Genomic DNA, 7267 nt, shown 5'->3' with positions numbered 1-7267 from the left:
TGGAACCATGAATTGATCAGCAAATATCTGTGTGGACAGATGACTCAAAAACAAGATGGGTCATACAATATCTTGAAATTACATACATCTCTCTGGAACTTAAACCCAAGCCGGGAATAGAGAGACAGTTTAAATGTCTGATGTCCAAAGAAACTAAAAATTCAAAGAGTTCTTGCAGATGACCACCCCCGCCGCCAGAGCTGCCCCTGCTGCCCAACCATGGTCAATCCCACTGTGTTCTTCAACATCACTATTGAGGGCAAGCCTTTGTGCCCCATCTCCTTCCTACTGTTTGCAAAGTTCCAAAAACAGCAGAAAACTTTTGTGCTCTGAACACTGGGGAGAAAGGATTTCATTATAAAAGTTCCTGCTTTCACAGGATTATTCCAGGACTTCTGTGCCAGGGTGGTAACTTCACATGCCATAATGGCACTGGCAGCAAGTTCATCTATGGGGAGAAATTTGATGATGAGAATTTCATCCTGAAGCACATAGGTCCTGGAATCATACACATGGCAAGTGTTAACAGTTCCCAGCTTTTCATCTGTACTGCCAAGACTGAGTGGTTGGATGGCAAGTATGTGGTCTTTGGCAAGGTGAGACAGGACATGAATATTGTGGAACCCATGGAGTGCTTTGGGTCCAGGAATGGCAAGACTAGCAAGAATATCACCCCTGCTGACCATGGACAAATCTGGTAAATTTGACTTTTGTTTTATCTTAACTACAATTATTCCTTCTATAACTGAGGATAGCACTCCTTTGCCTCCATCTGCTCAAAATAGTCTATAATCTTTGTGTTCTCGCTGTACTTCTATTGGTTCATATTTTCCTACTGTCCTCCAGTCTAGCTGGATTGCAGAGTTACATTTATGATTTTGAGATAAAAATTCATATAATAAAATAAAGACAACAACAACAAAAGATTTGAAGAAAAATTTAGTCGATTTGTAGAAGAATCAAGTCATGTTTCTTACAATCTCTGGTTTATTTTGGACTGAGATTTGTACCTGTTATAACAGATAATGTAATTAACACTTATATCATGAATTTCTGTTTGTGAGCTAGCTTCCAAGTACTCTGATTTCCCAGATTTTCCTAATATCATGAACACAATGAAACTGTAGGGCATTACCTATAGACCCGTCTAATTTTTTGTCATCTATCCTCACACATATTTTTCACTTCATATATTTGCTCACATAATGTATTTCACTTCTTCCTTCTCTACAGTTTTTTTAGTGAAGAGCTACTATGTGCAAACCATGATAGAATAATAGTGTCTTTGTCATTCAAGTCCCATTTTCTATGATTTTATGAGTTATCATTTATTGTACACTAATCATACTCAGAGCTTTACAAGAATTATCTCCTTTTCACAAACACAAAAAGTGAATTCAGCATCATGATCCCTTTTACACACTGAAAACAAAAGCTTGGAAAAACTGCATAACTTCCCTAAAGTCAAACTGATTGAAAGTAGAGGAAATGAGCCTCAAAATCTCTTCCTTTTCTAAACCACCAGCCCAAGATGATCTCTGGTTTGCTACCACCTTTTGAAAAACATTGTCGCTTCAATATGCATTACCTAATTTTCTTTATCCTTCTTTTCCCTTTCTCATCACACACCTAATTCACAATAAAGGTTGTTATAGGATATCCTATTCTTAAGTCATTACTTATGTTTTTCATTTACCTTCTAAACCAAATTGGAAACAACCAAAGATCATAGATGAGGTCTCCTTTTAGGGATGCTTTTCCTCATATTTCTTACTTTGCCATAAATAGTAGTGTACTTCCAGCAATATTTAATCTTGCCATAGTCTCTCTTCTAAATAAATAAATAAATAACCTGACATTTCCTTATGCCTCTTTTCCTCTACATACTTATCCAATCCCTTTTCTTCTTTCTATAGCCAAGATTCTTTAGAGTGTCTGTATTCTCTGTATTTACTAGCTCACTTCCTATTCACACCCCAACCCACTGCCATATGATTTCTTCACCTACTAAGCTACTAACAGCTCTTTAGAATGTCACCAATAAATTCTTTTATGCAAAATCCATTGAAAACTTTCTGGTCTTTATCTAATTAGCTGTGTGGCACATAAATACAGCCAAGTAGAAAGAGGGGTTGTCTGTCGCGCACTTTTTCTAAAAGTAAAAGCTTTAACGCACTTATTTCTGAGATGATACATTCCCACAACCAGGAGAGTTGTTAAAACTATGGTGTAGAGTTCAGTAATTCATCAGTTGTATAAAACACCTAGTGCCCTCCTTAATGCCCATCACCCAGTTACCTCATCCACATTCAAAATCAGTGATACACTATATGTTAACTAATTGAATTTAAATGATAAATAAATGAAAGAAAGAAAGAGAGAAAGAAAGAAAACCTATGGTGTAAGTAAGTAGAGGAATCATTGTGAAAGCTAGGCACCATTACACAGAAAGAAAAGACAAGGGTTTGCTCCTTCTGAGCAATGGAGTTCCCCATTACCTAACGGTAGCAGCCACCCAAGACTCTCTCCACTGACATGAGAACTTGGAATACTCTTCTTAAAAAGCGTTGTCGGAGTTGGGAGACCTGAAAGCTTCCTCCTGTACCACTTCCACAGCCTGAACCTCTGTTATCGCAGCTAATTTCAACTCATGCTTCAAGTCCTCACTTAAATGTCTCCTCATCACAGAAGCCTTCCATGCTCTCCAGGATTAATTAAATCCACCTTGCTTTAGACAACTTTACATACTCTTCCATACACTCATCACAGTTGTAATTACTTATTGAATATCTGTCTTTGCTAACTGTGATCTTCAGGAGGACAGATGGTCGTGTTCACTTTCACAGCCCCAGGGCCCAACAGAGTGTCTGGCACATCAAAATTGCTTGATAACTATTCTCTGAATTGAACTGAATTGAAATGTTCTTAAATTGACTTTCTAATCACATTTTAACAGGTACATTTATAACATAGGTAACATCAAAAGAAGAGGGTTATTACGATGCTGCAATGTCTAAGAGAACTCTCAAAATGAACCCTGGTAAAACCTGAGAATATTTCACCTACAGAAGAAAAAAGAATTTAAAGCTATCATATGGAATAGAGCCTAGAATCACTCCCTATGACCAAACTAGATCACAGAGGAACAATTTGGCTCCATATAAGAAAAGACTCTGTAACAACTGAAGCTCGCAAAACCAAAAAATCATGCATCAAAGTGGGAGCAGTTCTCTACCCCTGATCTAGTTTAAATAGGCATGATCCTGAGAATGGCTTCCTCTCATTGGACAGGTAGTTGGAGGATTTGTGTCCTGAAAATATTTCCACACTCTCAGGTTTCCTTCGTAAGTGAAGGAAAAGTAAAAACAATATATCATCTCTCTTCCCCTTGAACTATCCTAAGTTTAAAAGGGAAACGATGCATAAAGCAGAGAAGTAGACATAAACTCTTCAGAAGAGAATTGTGTTTAATACACACTGTTGTTATGATTTATTTTTACCCCAGGTATATTGGACTTGTTCTAATGCAATTTTCATGTTCAATTTGTTTTTAATTGAGGTTTGTTTGGTTGATTGGTTGGTTTACTTGTTTCTTAGTATCTACAAATGTTTTATCCATGCAAAGAACTTCTTGTACTTTGCCCTTTATTTTGAATTTTGTAGCCCAAGTTTGTGGTTCAATGAGGAGCAATTGCTCAACAAACATGAAAATGATGATTGCTTATTGTTGGTATTTAATGCAATTATTCAAAAATTAAATAAACACTTTTATAGACGCTCAAAATTTCCAGTCAGTACACATCCCTTGAGACAGGACTGGTAGCAAGAAGTAGCTTTTCCAAGACAGTTTAGAGGGGGGAAATTATTTTTGAAAGAAAATCATGAAGCCATAATATTAGTTTAATCGATAATAGGGTTCTAGGGTTAAACACACTTTCTGCTTTAGTAACCATTTTATTTCACATACTTTCTGTCTGGACTTTCTTGACTCTCAATGTCAGGGAAAAACATGGCAAATATGGAGGCATTTGGAATTAAAATTACACAAGGAAGTCTCTAACAAGACAGACACAATATATAAGCTGAGATTGTTTTTTCTTTTGCCCCATTATTTTCAATATTATTTAGTCTTTCTCTTCTATTTAGCAATACAGCACATGAACAAGTTTTCTTATAAAGAAAATCAAACTTTTTTTCTTTTGAGAAAATAGGTGTTTTGGCGATTCAAATAAGCCTATTTAAAAATAAAATAACTAAACGATAAATTTAAATTTGACTTGAACAAATACTAGAGCATGTCAAATATTATAACATAATTGAGATTATTTTTATCCCTTTGGTACTCATTCTCCAGAATATAGAGAATTTTTATCAAGTTTCTCAAAAGAACACAGATATATACTAGACATTGGGAAGGACCTAGAAGAAACAAATGAGAAGATACACACATGAGCATATCAGAGTGGAGTGGTTTACGACATGGTAGCAGCCTGGGCAGGAGGAGGCACACCTCTTACACAGCCAGATACTTGCTCCGAGTGGTTCAGCTTTAAGACCAAAACAGGTAACCAAAAGTGAGAGTCTAATGAGAACCCACTGAGCCTCTAAAACCTCAGAAGTTGGCTGGATAAAGTAGTGTCAGGCAAAGCCTCAAAGCTACTCTATCTTGACATCAGAGAGATTTCTACTTCTGGAAAACTGGAGTTGGAGTACTTTTCTCTATTCCTTCTGCTAACTAGAGCATAATAAACAAACAAACTGGGACGTTACACATAAAACCAACATAAGAAGACTATGGAAGATAGAGAGAACATAAGGTCTGGCCAGAGATTTTGAGACCCATGGAAAGACACAGTGATAAGTTCTCTTGGTTTTTAGCTTTGGGGTTTGGGGTTTTCTTTGCTTCAGGTATTCCAGACTGCTTTCCTGGAAAAACCAGTAATCCAGAAACACCAACATGTACCTAAAAGCAAACAAACAAAAAACTAAACTAAACTTGTTCCCATTATCCAAAAGGATCATATCAATTGGACTGAAAACTTTTCTAAAATAACATGCTACTCTAGCTAAATGCCACAGAGAAATCTGTTCCCAGCCCCCAACCTTACTCTCACCAGCAAAGACAAAGTAGAGTACACAGACTTCCACCTTTGCCAGGCTATAATGGAGCCCCCACAACCCTTCCACTAGAGTAATATCAGACAAGAACCATATGGGAGCAGGGCTTTTCACTATGCCAGGTCCCATTCCCCACCCAACCGCATTCCTGCATTGTCAGTGGGGAGGCTTGATTTCCATCTCCGCCCCTCCCTCATGCCTCTGGATTGTGTCAGAGGTGGCCTAGAAGAAAATCAGAACTTTCATCACTACCTAGTGATAAGAAGGACAACCTCATCCCCATGGTGTTGGTGGAGGCCATGTGAGGAGTAGTAACAAGTTACTCCTGCCTCTCCAAGCTAGGGTAGTTATCAGCAGAGACCTAGCAAAAAGCCTGACCTTCTAACCACACCCATACCCAGCAGTAATGAGGATCATCTCTTCTCCACTTGCCATTGGGAAGCATGGATTTCCACCCATCCTAGCTATAATTTGGCAGTGCCCTCTTCACCTAATAGATCTGAACCAGAAGAGGCCTAGTATAATAGAAGATTTAAATAAGATCCAGACATCTATGTTTTTATCAAAAATCATTCATCCTACCAAGAACCAGGAAAATCTCAACATAAATGAGGTGACATAATCCACAAACAACAATACCAAGATGACACAGAGGATAGAAATATCTGACAATGATGTTAAAGCAGGAATCAAACAAACATGCTCCAACAAACAATTATAAACATGATTGAAATACATGAAAAAATAGAAAGCCTCAGCAAAGGCATAGAAAATATATAGAAGAATCAAATAGAAATTTCAGAATTTTGAAAAATATAATATAAAAACAAAAAGTTAATGGGTGGTCTCAACAACAGAATGAAGAAGACAGATTAAAGAATCAGTGAACTTGAAGAGAGAACAATAGAAATTTTCTATTCTGAAAACAGAGAGCAGATAGTTTGGGGTAGGGTTAGGGGAAGGGGAGACACATCAGGGACCCATGGAACTGTAACAGAATATCAAACCTGTGTGTCATTGGAGTCCCAGAAAGGAAGAAGAAAGAGAACGGCTCTGGAAAACTATTCAGGAAAAGAATCTGAAGATCTGAATAACACCACTAAACACCATCAGTATTCTTCTTTTCCATCCTTAGAAACTAGAGTCTGACTTGTTGAATTTTGGGAAAGCAATATTGGCTTCATGATGCAGTATCAGAGGGCAGTTGATGCAGCATCCCAAGCCTAATTCAAAGATACATATTTTGGCAAAAGTTGTGTAAGTTAAAAACTCCTTTTCTGACTCTAATAATTCCCCAATTCACCCTTAGTTCTGGTACCTTCCCATGAAGTGAACCTGAGACATCCCCCAGGGACGTAGTGTAGAGTTGTCAGCCCAAATCAGGCAGTTGGAGCTGGATTTGGCCATGAGAAGGGGCAGAATGGTTGAATGGTTGAATCTAACCCTTAAAGTCTCTATTCTGGGGAAGGGGAACAAAGTCTATCCTATCCTGCTTCCTTTAACAAAAACCCCTGGCTGGGGAGCTATGAGTAATGCTTCAACCTTGAAACCACCTAAGAATCTGATCTTTAAACAGTTAAAGAAAAACCATGATTTCCAAAGTTTCTAACAATTATTGGATTGCTAAATATGCACTGCAAACTGGCACTTTGTTTGAGAAGACAGAATGGGATTTCAAAAGGCAAAGTCTAGGGCAGAGTCTGGAATAAGGAGTTTGAAAAAAAAGAAGCTAAATTTTTCCATTGAACAAATTAACAGTAAATTCCACATGCAGTGACAATGTCTGCTTTGAAAATATTTTCTTTGAAATGGGTGGAAGGTGGATCTGGGGACTAAGAGTAAAGGGGAAGGGGGAGACCATAAAATGAAAGAGTAGACCTACAAAAATGGCAGCAAAAATGGCAGCAGTTCAGGGACCCAAAAAAGAAGTATAAGGTAAGAGACACCCAGAACAGAAATAGCTGATGAACTTGAGGAAAGGTTATCCACTTATTCAAATCTAGATTGTTCACTCATGTGTGCTGTAATTCCTTGCCACCGTCACCAAGCCTTCACCTAAAGTTCTCTGTAGCAGGTCTGGGCTGGAGATACAAAAGAAGAACAAAGGACAGGTGACTGTCTGTGGCTTTGAATGAACTGGTGTGGCCAG

At 37.9% G+C, this 7267-nt stretch overlaps 1 pseudogene across 1 annotated transcript; it reads left to right on the top strand.

Annotated features, from left to right (window-relative positions):
• Positions 1-219: 219 nt before the first annotated feature.
• On the top strand, positions 220-701 carry LOC308350513 (peptidyl-prolyl cis-trans isomerase A-like; annotated as a pseudogene). Its single transcript has one exon. The product of its transcript is annotated as a peptidyl-prolyl cis-trans isomerase A-like (transcript).
• The last annotated feature ends 6566 nt before the right edge of the window (positions 702-7267 follow it).

This window comes from Martes martes (assembly GCF_963455335.1).
Source record: "Martes martes genome assembly, chromosome: 1".
Lineage (NCBI taxonomy): Eukaryota > Metazoa > Chordata > Mammalia > Carnivora > Mustelidae > Martes > Martes martes.
The sequence above is the reverse complement of the archived record's forward strand: the minus strand, read 5'-3'. Positions and strand labels throughout refer to the sequence as shown.